The sequence below is a fragment of the Rutidosis leptorrhynchoides genome, chromosome 8 (assembly GCF_046630445.1).
Source record: "Rutidosis leptorrhynchoides isolate AG116_Rl617_1_P2 chromosome 8, CSIRO_AGI_Rlap_v1, whole genome shotgun sequence".
Taxonomy (NCBI): domain Eukaryota; kingdom Viridiplantae; phylum Streptophyta; class Magnoliopsida; order Asterales; family Asteraceae; genus Rutidosis; species Rutidosis leptorrhynchoides.
The window spans coordinates 348,625,785-348,642,165 of record NC_092340.1 but is presented as its reverse complement, the minus strand read 5'-3'; positions in this window follow the sequence as shown (position 1 = coordinate 348,642,165).

Sequence of the window (16,381 nt, the reverse complement as noted above, 5' to 3'; positions counted from 1 at the left end):
GCGGGGAGGGGGGTTTTACTGGCCATGCCCTCGGATTGGTCCAGATTTCCTCCAGGACAGTAGTTGGGGGCGGGTTATGCAACTACGAGAGATGAACGCGTGGGTTTTTAGTCCCATGGGTGATTTTAAACTGATGTCAAAAAAAAAAAAAAAAAAAGTTACAATTCAACTTATAAGAAAGAGATCTTCAACCATGAGGAAGCTGGTAAAATGTTCAAGTACCTAATAGGTACTACTAGAAGACTCTTGATACCTTTCGAATTAAGCTCAATGATGGTCTGATCCGTGTACGGTTTCAACCATTCTACAGGGCCAACTCTACTCTTATAAGAGGGCTCCCGACGGTTCGCCCAGGTCAACCGCCCAGGTCCGCCCACCCTGGGCGCCGTTGGCACCAATCTCGCCCAGGCTTAGCCCAGGTCTCGCCCAGGCCTGATCGTCCAGCTGGTTTACTATTCTGAGCATTTTTGTGGGCGAGTAAAATGGGTATTTTTGCCCGTTAAATTGCCTCCAACGGCTCCAAACGGCTACTTTCCCTTTTTTTTTTCTATTTCTTTTTTTACTCTATTTAAACTCCATATCTCAACCCCATTTTACACACAACTTTCATATTACTTATCAATTTTTATTCATTTTTCTCACATCTTTCACCAAAAAAATGAGTTCCAAAAAAACACCAAACAAAGGAAAAACGAAACAACGTCCGGTAGTTCAAGATCCAAATTCGGTTAGTCGAGATATGATGCAAATGCTACTCGATAACTCGCAACAAACTACCGGGTTTTCTCGTTTTGCAAATACTAATGCATTTGCGGGTATGTTCGGAAATGTCCATCAACAACAATCTCAAAATGTTTCGATCTACCATAACCAACAATCTCAAAATGTTCCACTCTTCCCGAACCAACTATCTCAAAATGTTCAAATCTACCCGAACCAACAACAAACGAAACAAACACCTTATTATCCAAGTCTCCGAGACGAATCGTCCGACGAAGAAGTTCCCGAAACACCACTCCAAAATGAACCCGAATCCGAATCCGAACCCGAACCCGAACCCGAACGTGATCCGAAAGGAAAAGGAAAAGGAAAAGTGGTAGAAAAGAAAGTGAGGTGTCCGAAGACCGCGTGGACCGACTTGGAGACAAAAATTTTAGCCGAGCGTTTTGTATATGTTTCCGAACATCCGAGTGTCGGAAATGGCCAAAGTCATACTTCATTTTGGGGAGAAGTCCGAAGACAATATAATTCGATTGTCCCGGTGAAAAGACGTCCGGATCAAATAAGTGGAAAATGGTCGAAAATGCAAAGGGATGTCAAGATATGGATCGGTATGTACAACAAATACGAGAGAATGTGGGAAAGTGGATGTAATAATGACGACATTTTGTCCGCGGCACGAATGGCTTTCAAAGCGCAAACAAAGGGACGACACTTTGCGTTTGAGGATGCGTGGCGAGTGTTAAGGAATTGCCCGAAGTTTTTAGAAGGCGAAAGTATTTCGAGTAGCAACAAACGAAAAGAACCCGATCATATACCAATCAATGATCAAACCGAGGGAAGTTCCAACCCGAACACAAGCATGCACCCCGACCCAACCCAAATGGAAAATTTGTTAAAGGATACCGACCCAATCCGACGTCCTCCAAGTCGAGCTAAAAGTCAAAGGGACTCTTACTCATCCAATGCCGCGAGCCGTATGTCTTCCGATGAAGTTCGCTTTAAAATTGCTCAATCGGTCCAAGCTTCACAAGATGTGGCGAATCAAACCATGAAAAAGCTACAAGATGATAGCAGCATGTGGACTATGTTTAAAGGGTTAAAGCTTCTTTCCAAACCGGTGTCACGAGATTTGCCTCCCGATGAATACGATATGCTAATGCTTGCTCGAGACAAAATTAAGAAAAAATATGCGAAGAAATTGCAAAACTTGGACGACGACGACGACGAGGAGTAGTTTGATTATTTAGCTTTCTAGTATTTTTTTTTTTAATTGTCGTAATCTTTTAATTTTAAATTGTTGTAATGTTTTAAATTTTAATTATTGTATTTTTTTTTAATTTTAATGAAATGGTAGTTTTATGTTTTTTATTTTAAATTTATCATATAAATATTAATAATTATTTGATAATATAAAATAATTCAAAAAGAAAATAAAAAAATGGAAGTTGGAGTGTCTTTGTTGGGAGTGTTTAGTCCTGAGAAGGAAGTGAGATGGAGGTGCTGGTGTGGCGCTGAATGGTTGGTTAGTCCTGGAAGACATCATGTCACCATTGGGAGCACCTCTAATAGATCATAAGTTTCTACATATATTTTTAATGTATATACCTCATAATCAATCTTCGAAACATAACTGATTTATTGAAATATATTGTAAAATCATATTTGATGATGCACCAACTATTCATATAAAGTTAAGAATTTTAGACAAAATACTAATACTAATACTAATACTAATACTAATACTAATACTAATACTAATTCGAATAAACCCAACATGACCCATTTGACCATTTCAGCAAAAAAGGCTGTCCCTCATCGAACCCACCTATTTTGGCACTCTTGTGTTTAGTGTGAAATCTAAAGCTTTAACTAATGTCTTTTATATTGGACTTCAAAAAGTATGCAAGTAGTATGAAGGCCCGAACGAGTCACCTGATAAGCAAGAGTATATGGGATGAAATCTTGTAAGGATGCAGAAGATTCTTGTTTGATTAAATTGTGGATTTGGTAGCTCAAAGTCGTTAATGGATTATTGTTATTGACTTTAACAAGATTTTCAGCTCAAAAGACATTAAAATGAAAATTTCCAACGAGCAAAAAAAAAAACATACTGCCAGCATCAAGTTATAACCGCAATTGTGGGAGTTAGGGTCACGAAAAAAATTATGGTCGCAATTATTTGGATTATGGTCGGAAGAAAATAGTTTTTGATCGAGTGAAGAAAGAAAAAAAAAATCCCTGTTGACTATCTCGCACTTGAACCATTTTAAGTTTCATTTGTTGTTCTTAAAACGCCAAGTAAGAAAAAGAGGCGGTTAATGATTTATTGATGGGCCGACTCAATTTGCTATCAAATGGGCTGGATGGTGAGGCGGTGATATGGGGCATGTTTGGAAGCTAGTTTTTTTTTTGAAGCTTTTTTAACTTTTATAAAAACGCTACAATAAGTATATTAGCCAACAACAATGAATAGTACTTGGGTGATGTGATCATGACGTCATCTATTTCGTCTTTTAGTGTTTTTTTTTTGTTTTTTTTTTACGGATTTGGTCCAACGGAGTGGGCTACTCCGGACCTCCATCTAATTTATTAAAAAGCTCCATTTGGTAACAGAGCTTCTAGCTTTTTTTAAGGGGGTCAAAAAGCTCCTAGATTAAACGCTTCTTTCATCAGCGTTTAAAAAAAAAAGTAGCGTCTGGTTTTCAAATTTCAAAAATAACCTTCCAAGATTTCTTCAGTCATCACGTATCTAACCTATTTTAAGCGTTAATTTTTTTTTTTTCTTTGAGCCGTGACCTTCCATACGCTATTAAAAGCTCATACACCCTAATTTGGATTTCATTCTTCTCGTTTCCTCCAAAACACCGTTCCTCCAAAACACGGTTGCAAGCTTTACTTTGAGGTAAACATCTAATTTATATAAGCATTTAATCTATATGTTTGTAACCCACGTTGGTGATTTTAGTTTATGTTTGTAAACATGCTTTTTCGTAATCATGTTTTTACGTTTATATTAAAAAAATTTGTATCTTTTTGTGTCTAGTTTATATAAGCATGTTTTATAAGTTAGGTTAGTAATACGTGTTTATGAATATAGATGAAGTGTTTGGATGTATTTTTCTTTTTTTTTTTTTTTTTTTTTTTTTTGTTTTGAAAAGCGTGTTTGGATGTATTTTACTCAAAAGCAAACCGAGAGAGGCATTACATTTACAATATCTTAGGTTTTATTTAATTTTCTCTTTTGGAGGACGATATTCATATTATTACTCCCTGTATCACTTTAGACATTAGACAATTAAAATCAGATTTTATTAGTTATTTTATTTGCTTTTGCTGGAGGCTGACGACCTTTTAAGTTTTATTCTAGTATTCTACCATTGGCTTTTGTTCAACTTACAAACGATTGGTACATCCTTTTTTCATTATTTGTTTGTTATGATGATTAATTATTTGTTCATGTTTTTATTGGTTGTTCAATTTTCATGAATAACTAAATTTTTTTTTTTTTTTTTCACTTAGATGATTGAATCTGATAATAATAGATTATATGGAGTATATTGCTTAGAGTATGTTTGATTGTTGAACTTGTTGAACGACTGTTGTTTATGTTTATTGATTAATTTTTATGAAAGAGATTGTTGATAAGTTAACAATAGTTAATTAAATTAATGGCCTTTACTAAATTATTGAACGTTAATAATTTAGAAATTCGTTTAATTGTATGAGGGACACTTGTATAACTAGACGATTAGCGATTAAACTATAGATTTTTGTAGATAATTGTGAGTTTATAAAGAGACAACAAATCACCAACATAACCTAACTCGGATTTTATTCTTGAGTAATTTGAAGTTGTTTAATTGCGTGCTTAGTTAAAAGATTCATTATTGTTTGAGTTGTTCGGTTTGAACTTGTCACATAAGTTATTGACTGATTAACGACAGTCGGTTTACAATATATAATTTGTGTTTCAAAACCGTAAGTGATCTAGACAATTGTGTTTACATGCGGGATACCAGTGTAGGAACATTATTGGTGATTCCTTTGCGTCTAATTCTTACAGTCGAGTCGTGTGGTTATAATCGGGTCACGGGTAACTGTGGCTTTATGAGAGTAAAACTGAATTAAGTCACATTTTTATTTTTATTGATGGTGAATTAATTAGTAACAAAGTTAACGACAATTAAGTCTTAGCACACTAGTTAACAAACTCTGAGTAATGATATTTTTACTTTCGTATTTTGATAAATCTACTCATATTATGTATTAAACACTTGTATTGTTATTATAATAAATACAGTATATGTTAAATGTAAAATTATCATCTCTCAATCTCTCATTGTATATGTGTGCTAATTGCATGGTCTGATGAAGCCTACACGACCCATGAATATAAAACTTTGTATCATTGACATAATAATACATATATATGAATTTTTTTTTTCAAAATGGTAACCTTTTTCACAAAGTTTATAGAAATAGAAATTAGAAACCAAAGTTTACAGATCTAGTATAACCGGTGTTTTAAACACCGGGTTTCCATGTGTCACGTCCAAACCGGTGTTTGAAACACCGGTTTTATCCTTTTCCTGCAACATCTTCACATGACTGAGCAGTGTATGCCACCCGTGCCCTAAACCGGTGTTTGAAACACCGGGTTGCAGGGAATATCTGACACCTTTCTGAAACCGGTCTTTGGAAGGCCGGTTTGCCTTTTACTGTAACACCATTGGTGAACTGAAACCCTATCTTTTCGTGATCAGTATTCAGAGCTTTGTATATTTACTTAAATCACTATCATCTGCAATTTATTAACAACATCACAAACTAGTGAATACAAAACCAAACACATCAAAATGAGCTTTTTTTTCATCATAAAATCACAGCTTGAAAACTTCTAAAAACGCTACTCTCACACAAAAAAATGACTACAATTCGTCCGTTTATGATTCATTTTGTTTGGGGTGGCCAAATTACTTTCGAAAATAGTTGGCTTACCGGTGATCAAGCAACAGTTAGATGGACTTTTGTGTTGTCTACGAAGATTAACTGTATGCAGTTAAACCAAATGGCATACAACTATGTAGGGGCTGATCAAAGAACACATTCGTTGAGAATGTTCTTGTGGTTTGTTTACAATGGAAATGTTTGTACAAATGAACTCACTGACGATCATACTTTGGAAACTATTTATTTTTTCTCTCAGAATGATCCAAAATATCAGGCTCAAATTGAAATTCAGTATGAGCAAGTCTTTTCAAACGCACAAGATTCAGGTTTTATGAATCTGATTGCAGAAATGGAAGCTGGTCCATCAATAGTTGATGATGAAGTTCAAGAAGAACATGAAGACGGTGGTGATGGTATGTCAACCGACACTGACAATACAGTTGATCACTATAGTGTTGAAGAAAATATTTCAGATGACTCTAGTAGAGAGGATGAAGTGCAAGTGCAACAAATTGCACATGTTTCACGTTTCCATTGTGTTAATGAAGGTGAGGCTAGTAATCCTATTGCATTCGATGATGACGACGAGGAATCATGGGTTGTTTGGAATTGTGATCAACCCGATGTTATTACAAAAGGAATGATGTTCAAGAACAAAGCTGAACTTTTGTATGCTGTTCGTAGATGGAATATACGAAATAATAGGGAGCTCATTGTTCAAGATAGTAGACCGGGTTATTTCAAAACAAATTGCTATACAACTAGCTCAAATTACAAGGGTCCTCAAGAAAGAATACATTGTTCGTGGTCTGTAAGTGGTTCAGTTCATAATAGATACAAGGTATGGAGAATTGTTAAATGGAAAGATCAACATAATTGTTATGGAAATGTCCAGGAAAACAACAATCGTTGTTTTAATGACACGTAGCAAGCCGGTGTTTGAAACACCGGTTTCGATGAATTTAAATAACCGATCAATCAACCATCGGTCTGCATAAACTACTCCACTCAAACGAATTTCTGTTCAATTTCGTTCCAATTTCTGTTCCTAAATACAAATAAATATGGATAATCAAGTGCGTGGTAGATCTATCCCTCTCAATCCGGATCTATTATTTTTACAATCACAAAACTCACATAGATCGTATTCGATATTTACCGAAAAGATTTCTAGTGATGCACTTATAAAGCCAAGAAGATGTGATTTAACATTTTGGCAACATATTAGTGATCTTCCAAATGAAGGAATAAATGCACGGGTTGAAGGTTATCTTAATGCAAAGGGTTTGGGTTTAGTGTGCAAACTCGGTAAACAAAGATTGGATCACGCGCTAATTACACCTTTGGTTGAAAGATGGCGCCCGGAGACGCATACTTTCCATTTCCCAATAGGTATAATTTGATGTTTTTTATTATGTTAATATTGTTAACATTTATTTATAGATATAATATGTTTCATATATTTTGTTAGATATAATTATGATTATAAATTTTTAAGTATTTTATAATGTTAGATAAATTGTTAGATATAATATTGCTAGATAAATTATGGATATAATTGTTAGACAAATCATTTGGATATAATTGTTAGATAAATCATTTGGATATAATATTGTTAGATAAATTGTGATTATAAATCGTTAAGTATTATAATATTGTTATTGATAAAATGTTGAATATAATTGTTAGATAATAATCATTTCTATATTAGTATTAGGTTTTTATATATTACATAAATGTATACGTATTATTTATTTAACTTACGTAGGAGAAGCAACTATAACGTTGCAAGATGTTCAAATTCTATGGGGTTTACCCATAGACGGGCCCCCTGTTACCGGAATATGGCATTCTATGGAAGATGCCGAATGGCGACAATTAGTTACTCAATATTTAGGGATTGCCGATAACCATATTGCTGAAACGGATATACAGACAGGGAAGATCAAAATATCTTGTTTAATCAATGAATTGAATAGAGAAGTTGTAGAGATTGAGGAACGTATCCAACAACGGGCTAGAGTCTACATGTTGGCACTAATGGGTGGCGTTCTATTCTCTGACGCTAATGCCCACGATGTCCCGTTGAACTATATTTGGAACATCATAGACTTGAGTCCCGAGCCTCGTTTGAGTTGGGGTAGTGAGGTTCTCGCACACCTTTATAGAAATTTATGTCGTGCCGCTCAATCTGAAGATGCGAAGGGCATCAATAGTGCGACGCTTTTACTACAACATTGGGCGTATGAAAGAATACGAACCCTCGCGCCAACACTCAGACACGATGTACTCTTGGAGCCCCCGCTACCAAACGGTATGGGACAGCCGCCCATTGAAGGACCGTATGGTTCGAGGTATATTAAATATACACTATTCTCTTAATATATCAACAACTATAATATAGTTATATATACATATATCAATAACTATAATTGGTATGTAGGTGGCATGGAAAAAGGACACACAGAGAGACACCCGCACATGTATTAGGAACGTGTCGGTCGGCACTTGCGGTATATATATATATATATATATATATATATATATATATATATATATATATATATATATATATATATATATATATATATATATATATATATTCTATAAATTAGTTGATTTTTATAGTATGTGGAATGTTTTTGCAGTTTTGCTGGTGTCCATATGATGATAACTTACAGAGCCGACTTCCTGATGAATGTCTAGCTGATAGGGAGTTGTGGTCATACCGTAGCCCAATTATATTTTGGTCTACTATTGAGTTGCATCTACCAAATAGGGTCAACAGACAGTTCGGTTGGATTCAAGATATTCCAAATTCGGACATGTTGTTCCCTCAGGAGATGCATCGTATAGTTCACAACACAAGCCTAAAGTCCAAACAGAACGCCGATTTGACGAAAAGTTTCCCACAAGTCAATTACATTCCCTATTGGAGGGACCAGCATCAGCATCTGCATCGTGGTGTGGACGGGTTGGGCACGGTTGCTGACTACTTTCAGTGGTATAATGCGTGCACGGTTACACACATTACAAATCCTGGAAACCTACCACCAGTCAACACATATCCGAGATGGGCAGGAACTACTAATGTTCATGTAAGTAACTAAATTGTAATATTTGAAATATATAACTATATTGTAATATTTAAATTAACTATGTTGGTTCTAATATTCAATTACTTTTAACTAATATGCAGGAGGAGGGACTTATGAGGATACGGGGACACACATTAACTCAAATGCAACCGGACAGTCAACCAAACCCACAACCATTTCTTGACATTCCAAATCAAATTTTCAACTACACACAATTTAATGACCCACAACATCCCTATCATTTTTATTCATCACAAAACTTCAATTTTCCGGATAATGTTAACTATTATCCTTTGCAATCTCAAAATACCCCTTACCAAACAAATCAGGATGAATCCTCTCAGTATAACCTTCACCAAACAAATCAAGGTCATTCCCCTCATATGTTGAACATGGATGATTTTTTCAACTACAACATGGGTACCCGTAGTCATAGTCCGATCATACCGCGAGATTTTGGAGGTACATCACAGGTAGGAGTTGACGATGACCACATAGCGGATATAGGAGCTGATGACGATACCACCCCAGAACAACAAGTCCGGAGGGGTGAGAGGAATAAAAGGCCAACATTATGTGGAACCGGTGGACACCTACGCGTTCCACCTGGACGGGGACGAGGACGTCATGGGCACTGATTGTTTGTATTTTAATTTTAATTTCCAGAAACTATGTAATTTTTATGTTTGAAAATGTATTTTAAATTCATATGTCTTATATAAAGTTCTAAAATCGTATTAATTATATTATTAAAGTACACAATTAATTATATTATTAACAACTAATACAACAACTTAATTTTATTTTAAACGACAAATTTCAAACCACAAAACACAGCTAAAAGCTTTATTTTTAACAACAACATAAACATAAAGATAACAAATTTCTACGCAGATCCGCCGTCATCGAAGAACACTTTCACTAAACTCCTTCGCGTAATGTTAAGGTAGTGGACATAACTCGATGGACAAAAAATGCTACAATTTTGTATCACCAAAACAGCTCCCTCGCGTATGCCTTTAACACCTTCATACTTTCCTTGCACACCATCAATGATCTTGCTACTAATTGTTGCCTTGATTGTACCAGTAGCGTCCTATTAATAAGTGATAAACGCTTACATTAGTACATTCTAGTGAAACCCATATAATTATTGAAAAAATATAAATGGATTGTTTAAACTCACTTTTAGCGTTATAGATAGATCGCCTACAACATTTGGAGCACAAGTATTGATAACACCAACAACCTGATCGACCCAGTAACACTTACGTTGTGACAGAATGTCTGCTATATTAGACCTCCCTGCAGTCACAAAAATTAAATAAAATGAAACAGATTTTTCTAGGTTTTTTATATAACAAAACACAATATTATTGTTTACCTCCGTATGGATATGCAAAGTCCATGGCGTTAATCCATTGAGCTTTTGTAAAGGAATCATCAAATTCAGCTTTGTTTATCACTTCCCTTATAAAATCTTGCGTGGACTTCTCATCCACAACGTTATTCTCATTATTGCGAAGTTCGTACGCATCTTGGAAAACACCAGCGGGTCCGGGAATACGATACGATAGTTGCTTGTAACAACCCAAACCAAACCACGACAATTCCCGTTAAATTTCACAACATAAAAAAAAAATTTCTGGTGCAGTTCATCTGCGCGGCGCGCCAGGTGGGTGCGCGGCGCGCCAAACCACCTGGACAGCCCGCTGTCCCCGGAAGTCAATTTAACGAAAATGTTTGACTAGTTCCCGACATTTTTAGCCAAAACGCTTTTAACCATAAACTCATATATATAAAACTAGCACGTTTAATTAATAAAATTGAGTTTACGAAGCGGGTCCCACAACGACCCATTTTACCACCTTAAGTACCGAAATACAATATTTGACCAAACGACTTTTAATACAACAAAGCCGAGCATGGCGATTGGGAATACGCTACCCAATCCTAAATGATCCAAAAGTAAGTCACTAAAGCAACTATGCACGTCTTCTAGTCCTCGCGCTTACCCGAGCCACCAATCCACATGCGATCTATAAAAAGAGTCAACAACGAGAGGGTAAGCTATCGCTTAGTGAATGATAATATACTACATACATATATATGCATAAAATGGACACGCCACATAAATAAACAAATACCGCATACCGGAGCGTCCAAGCCTAAAGGCAAGCTAATCTAAGTATACCATACGATCACTAAGCAACAAGCTAATAATACCATCAATAAGGTAAGTTCACCAACGTCAATGTGAACAACGCCAATAACTACCCCCGGAGGGTTAACTACATCACGACAACACAACATTAATCACAAATTAGCAATTCGACAATCATGCAACATATCGTGCATATACCAATAACCGCAAGTCCACAATAGCTAGCAATACCAAAAGCATATAGTTCATAATTAAATATGCCAATACATAACTCATACAACCATGGTTAACCAATTCGAACAAGGGAAACGGTACATACAAGACCGTTGGAGTTCATAACATCCATTAGTGCTACTTAATCAACGCGTAGTCACTAATCCCCCGGGTGATGTCTTAAACAACGCGACTCACTCACCCTTTACAATGTGGCGTCTTAAACAACGCGACGATTCCACATGCCATTCAATACGATGGATGGTGTCTTAAACAACGCGACATCCCCTCCATTACATTGTGGTGTCTTAAACAACGCGACATCCACTTCTTTACCATGTGGTGTCTTAAACAACGCGACAATGCCACATTCATACGACACAAATAAATACATTATATACACATACGCATAATTATTCCACTCACAACCACGTGTGATAACGTACACCCAAAATGTGTACTTTGCCAAAGGTAGTCAACCAAAACGCACAACCGTGCCAATTGGACCTATGCACAAGTCCATCAAATCCACCTATATGTGAAGTGAGCTCTAAAGCCGAGAATCACTTCACCCGACCCGCACCCATCCTACACATACATATGCATATAGGATATTAACACTCACCTTGAAGTCTTGAAGAAAGCTTCCAAGTAAACCGCAACTCGCCAATGGAAAATACCTATTCCATTATCACAATTACAACAATACACTTAGAGTGGATTCACAAGTCAACCAAATTCGACACTTAGTGCAATTTGACCCAAATGCACTACCAAGTACAAACCGCGCCCAAACTAACCAATAATCACTAACACAAGTGAGAATGGTCTTAATACGCCAATTAAACCCGATCATAGGTGTTAAACACCTATCTTGCCCAAAATGACACTTAAACCCTAATTTTGACCCATAAAGGTCAAAATCTCATTCTTTACAAGTTTTGACACCAAAACACATTTAACTCGGTTTTATACTTCAACTTAATCCATTTTAAGTTTATAAACTTCATTAAATCGCCAATTGGGTCATAATCACCACCAAACCCTAATTTGACCCAAAGTCAAAGTTAGTCAACCAAATAACCCTAAATAGGTTTCAATACTTCCACAATCACTAAACCTAGTGATTAAACCCAATTTCAAGTTCTAAACATAACCAATTTGTTCACCAAACCGAAATCCACCAACAATAACAATAAACCCGATTACTAGCATCACTAAAGTCACTTCATCACCTAAAAGGGTTTTACAACAAATTAACTCAAACCCTAACTTGAATATCAAATCAAATAATTGAAATTCGGAGTTTGAGCTTACCAATACTATCACCGCGTAGCCAAGAACGAAAGGAACAACTTTAGAACCCGAGCTTTGGTGAGAAATCGACTCCTTCTTCCCCAAATCAAGCCATCTCTCTCTAAACCCTTACTCTCTCTCTAAAAATGGTTGAGAGTGTTTTTGGTTGGTGAGAATTTGATCCAAACTGATCAAAGGATCTGTTTTGATGACCCTAAACCGACCCCAAGTGAAAAGACCAAAGTACCCTTCATTTAAAGCCTTTAAAAAGGCTGAAAATTGCTTCTGACCCATTCGGCGCGCCGCGCCACATTGTGGAGCGCCGCTCCACTCTGCAGGTCAGATTTCAGAAACTTGTTTTGGCCATAACTTTTTGACCGTAGCTCCGTTTTCGATGAATCAAATATCGTTGGAAACGTAATAAGATTTTCTTTCCAATGGTAAGGCTTTGAAACATTAACACCAACTTTATTTGGGGTTGAAAAGATACGTACACTCCTTGTCACTTCAGACAATGTCCAGTTTCCTCCAACGTTCGAGCAAGCAACACGTACATGCTTCGTACACTTCATACATGCATAGTACACCATAAATACATTATCTACAATAAATATTTGGGTCTTACAACTCTCCCCCACTTAAACTCGATCACGTCCTCGTGATCTTCTCCACTTAAACAATCCGGACCTGCTTAACGATCCTCACTCAAGTCCCAATACGAACTTTCCTAGACCATTCTTCCCAATGGATCACTTTCAACAACTAAAGTCGTCAACCGTGATTTATCAAAACCACAATCCGAGCACTGAAACCTGCTCAATTTCCCATATCGGGAAAAACTCGACCCATCTCGTACCGAGATATCAATTCCTTAGCGTACCTTTACCAAGGACAACGCTAAAAGCAACCAAGTCTCAACTTATAGTCAACAATCCGAAACGATGAAGACCGAACCAAACAAATCCTTACGGATAACATTAATCACTAACATCCCTTGTAGTGCGCAATACGACCTATACGCAACTACCATAGCATCAAAATCCAACGGCTAAAACCAAAAGCGCCCAAAACGACTATAACAACTTAAAACCCTAGGCGTACAAAATCGACCATTGTCACGCCCGTAACGACATGTGAGCGAAATACGGCTATCGCATCAGTAATCACACAATACGGTCCTCACGATCCCACCATAGGAGTATAAAACAACTGATAGATCACTCAACACCGGATGAAGTCAGCGGACCCGAAAGTCATGCTTCACCGATATAACAATACCTCATGATGAAGTCAGCGGACCCCGAAAGTCATGCTTCACCACTATAACAATACCTCACACAACGAGTAGTGCAACATCGCGCTCCGCTACACTATAGTGAACCCTAACGGATACCGCTAACCGTCTACACTATCGAGCAAGAACCACCTATATCAAACATAGGCACAAAACAATATTTCTCTAGAAGAGAATCCGATACGCACATCCCTTAACCGAGGGATTTCACCTTGCTCGCCAAAACACGTCCATTATCTCTCGAAGAGATTCACCAAACTTACCACCTCGGTGGTAATTTACAAATCCAATATCATAAGTACCAATGAGCCAAAAATTGTACTCTACCACCAATTGACCAAAACTAGGTCCCAACACAAGTTTTGGACCTACCAAAAACGTCATCCGAAATCTCACCCTAAGGTCTCCTCGTGCGGGAGTGTAACTTCCCTACTTGGAACTACGTTCCATAACCACGTCATGTACAACCGTACAATGCTACCAAAGGTAGACTTTACCAACAATTGGGTTCACACGACCCATTACCATACCCTGCTCCAAACCTTGAGCATACTAAGGATCTTAACCTATCCTTAAACACTTTGAACGAAAAGTGTACCACAGATTACACGAACTATACACTCGCAATTATCCAATTGCTTTAGTTTGTCGAATTTCAACCTAGTCACTCATGTACTTAAGGGTTTCTCCCGGTACCCTACGTACAATGTAACTACAACACCATCGGAGTCGACATCACGCTAGTAGGTATAAAAGAGGCACCTAATGTCGCGTTATGAAGACTCCATTACCAACATACATCGAGATTTTAAACACTCGGTCTCAAGGGTTCCAATCACCCGACGAACCTCATGGTTCATCACTTCACATAAAAGCGAACACGCGCTTAACAACCGAAAACCAAAACCCATTTCCATGGCTTGGTAGAAACATTTTCCAAATACTAAGGAATGCTTGGTTGCACCAAGTCTTACGCCCTTCGCCCGACAATCAAACGTCACCATAGGGTACTTCCATTAGGAATGTCACCCATAACAACAATATGCACAACACAAGGCATTAACAACTCAAACTCAAACAGCATCGAACATTCCCAAGACTTGTGACCCCTCATGCCACCATTGTAACATCTAGACGCGCTAGAATTCGATATACTCGTCCGTGTACCACCCGTGCTCACGCTCGGACCCTTAGTCCTCTTACTCGGAGCACCATAAGAAACAACCCTTATCTCCCTTGAAGGTTCACCCTTCTTCGATCGTGTATGCGACTCGAAACCCCTAGCCAAGTCGAATAATTCCGAAAACGATTTCGCTTGACCACGACTAATTTTACTTTTCAAGTCGTCATTCAAAGTCCGATAGAAATCCCCCATTAACAAACGATCATTCCCCAAATATTCCGGACAAAAACGAGCCTTCGCCATAAAGGTCGTCTTGAGAGTACTCAAATCCATAGATCCTTGTCGCAAGTTTCGCAACTCATTACGCAATTCCCACAAATCGGCCGAAGTCCGGAACTCCTCGAAGAATTCCTCCTTAAACTCGTCCCACGATAAGACCATAAACGTTTCACCACCAACAAGATCAATCTTACCATCCAACCAATCCCTTGCCCTACCCCGCAACAAACTAGTTGCGAGCCTCGTCTTCTTCTCGGGAGGGCAATCAATCGTGCGAAAACGCCCTTCGACATCCGAAATCCAAGTTGTGCTTACCAATGGATCCGGTTTCCCGTCGTACATCGGTGGTTTAGTCCTCATGAAGCTCTTAAGATAACGCTTCATTTCGCCTCTACTTTGAAGTTTGGAATACTTCCTATCCATTTCTTCTCGAAACGCCCTCATTTGCTCTGCAACGGCGGCCGCAACTCTAGCGTTAAACTCCACGTTATTCGCCTCGATCTCGTTTCGCGTCGTCAATCTCAAAATGCAAAACGATTAGATCACGAACGTATAAAATCGTACGAACAACTCCGTCCCATCTTGCTAAACACTCGTCGTACATCACTCGTTAGACACGATTTGCACCCGTAATAAGGTTTGCAAGTTCTTATTACGCACACACGCCGTATCGACTCGTTAGTACAACGACCGCCTCGCTCGATGATAATAACCAACACAACAAAATTCCTACACATATAAACATACGCAAGGAATAACATCACAACACAACACAATATCCTAGTTAGTTCACCTACACGCTAAGGCACTAACCAAATTTTCGTCCGTCCCGTTCTCCTACAAATCCCGCAGCAAATACGCACACACAAAAGTCTAAGTCTAGGCACCTATCTCAAGTCGCCTAAATCCCTTAGACCATGCTCTGATACCACTTGTAACAACCCAAACCAAACCACGACAATTCCCGTTAAATTTCACAACATAAAAAAAAAATTTCTGGTGCAGTTCATCTGCGCGGCGCGCCAGGTGGGTGCGCGGCGCGCCAAACCACCTGGACAGCCCGCTGTCCCCGGAAGTCAATTTAACGAAAATGTTTGACTAGTTCCCGACATTTTTAGCCAAAACGCTTTTAACCATAAATTCATATATATAAAACTAGCACGTTTAATTAATAAAATTGAGTTTACGAAGCGGGTCCCACAACGACCCATTTTACCACCTTAAGTACCGAAATACAATAT